Below are 2,314 nucleotides of genomic sequence, written 5' to 3'. Positions count from 1 at the left end.
CACATTCTGGCTAATGCACAATTGGGAGTTACATGTATATTTAAATGCAATCCATTAACTAATGCATAAAATCATGAAAATTCAATAAGCAGATTTCGCCCTACAGTAGACCCATTCAGCCTCTGTTCCAGGCGACACAAAACTCTCTGTCTCCAACAGCATTAAGTCACCACTCCACAAATTATTGGTTTCCTGGTTGGAATATTTGCCTTGTTGATATTCAGGACAGCCAATGCTTGGTTCAGACTAAGGTAATTTTGAACTGTATATCAGGCGCTGCATTCATAACTAAAGTTGATCTGCTGACTAACAGATCTGGCGATCAAATATGGCCGACCCACATGAATGCTTGTTGTGTGATTCCCACAGGGAAACTGTTCAGTGTCTAATCCGATATTAAGTGGCCAGCCTTTTATTTGCTCACCATATTTGATCTGCGGATCTGTTAGTCCGATGTTCTGAATGCGCTCCAACAGATCCGGGGGATCCAATATGGTTAACCCACTTGAAAACATTCCATGTAATCCCCGTGGCGAACCTATGCAGTGTCTAATAGGAGATTATGCTGCAAGCTTTCAAATGGGTTGGCCATAGTTAAACAGCAGATCTGTTATAGCATAGTGGGGCCTCTTTGTGCAGTGAATGGAATAATAGAGGGCATTCCCAGAGATTAGATCGATCCAACTAGATCGACCTAACTCCCTGGGGGTTCACGCTAAATAGCTGTCAGCCGATCGGGCACTAAAGTTAATTACCCCCTTTCAGCTTGTAGTAGGCGGGACGGACATTTAAGCCAGATTATCTGACAGTAATCTAGTGAGACTCCCCACAGGGAATGATCGATCTAAAATCTATGGGAATGCACCCATACAGACACCCCACTGAAAATAAGACAATGAAATCTATGTTCGATTGAATGTACATGTATTCTTTGATCAACTTTGGTTGTGAAAATGGCCTAACACAAGTTTTTCTACCTTTCAGTCCAAAATAATCCTTGAGTGAGCATCTATCATAGTTGTAACTGTAGATGATGAAACAGTGAAGAAAAACAAACTGAGGCTGGCATGACGTTCAATAACAAATTGAATTGCAACAATTTAATCAGTGTCAAACCAAGAGGAATGTTTGATTAGTAGTAGTCTTACATGCTGTGCGCAGTCATTTCTCAGTAAGTTTAAACAAAGTTGATTTTGTATTCTGCAAAAAGATGCTGATGCTGAAATTAGGAAAAGTGAGTGAAACTCTTATTATGTAGTAGTACCAGAAGAAATGTCAGAGACATGTGGATAATAAAGGAGTTTCCAGCAATCTCTGAAACTCCTGCAAGCTGGTAACATTGGACGAAAGGCAGCATGGTTGTTTTGACACACAGTGATGATTAAGACCAATATATGTAACCATTTCTAAGTAATGACGATAACAGTAAAATATTGTATCCACACTTTTTATATATAATTATCAAAAGGAAATGTATCAGTATATATATTGCCTTAATTTCTAATGATTCTTATAATATTACTGTATTCTTAAAGTGAACTTGGTCCAAATGATTAAATTGTTTTAATAATTAAATGATTTACCATGATATTTGCTACAAATGCATACTGTAGTGTAAAATGAGCAGGCAAAAGTGGCACTGTGCCACTCAAAGATCTGGGATCAAATATGGCCTTCCAACTTGAATTTCTATATTATTAACTATCATTTATTAACACATTGTTTATCATTTATTACCATATTGTTTTTTAAATAACAGTGCCACCAATGTATCATTCAACTCCATCATTTTTTTTCTGAGAGAAAATTCAAATGAAATTGTAGCGCTGGAACCAAATGAAGTTTTGGACATGCACTGGGTTATTCCGTCTGTACAATGTAGTTTCAACCTCTCCTTGCAAAGAACTTTTTTTGAAAATTCTATAAGGGTTCAGAAATTGTGTGAAATGCCATTATGTGGCAGAAAGTTTCATCCTAAAAGCTTTTCCAGATCACTGTAAAACAAAAGTATGCATTTACAAGTACATTAAGCTTGTCTCTGCCTGCAGCAATGCTGCATTAAAGGTACTCTTCATTTCCCCCTGAGTTGTTTGGGAAAATTCTGGCCAATTATTTATTTACAAGTACAAAATATTTCTTTGATTTTTGCTGTAGGGAATTCACTATGGCAGTTGATTACTTATTACTTCTAATAAATACCATACTATAGGTGCAAAGTTTGAATTCTTGCTGTTGCTTTTTTTTTCAATAAATAGATAGATAAATTAAAAAATTAATATAAAACAACAACCAAAATTTTGTTGCTTTTTCTCAA

This window comes from Lingula anatina, chromosome 9, assembly GCF_051362555.1.
Source record: "Lingula anatina isolate TDL-2025a chromosome 9, LinAna3.0, whole genome shotgun sequence".
In the NCBI taxonomy this organism is placed as follows: Eukaryota; Metazoa; Brachiopoda; class Lingulata; order Lingulida; family Lingulidae; genus Lingula; species Lingula anatina.
Note: the sequence above shows the minus strand (reverse complement) of the source record.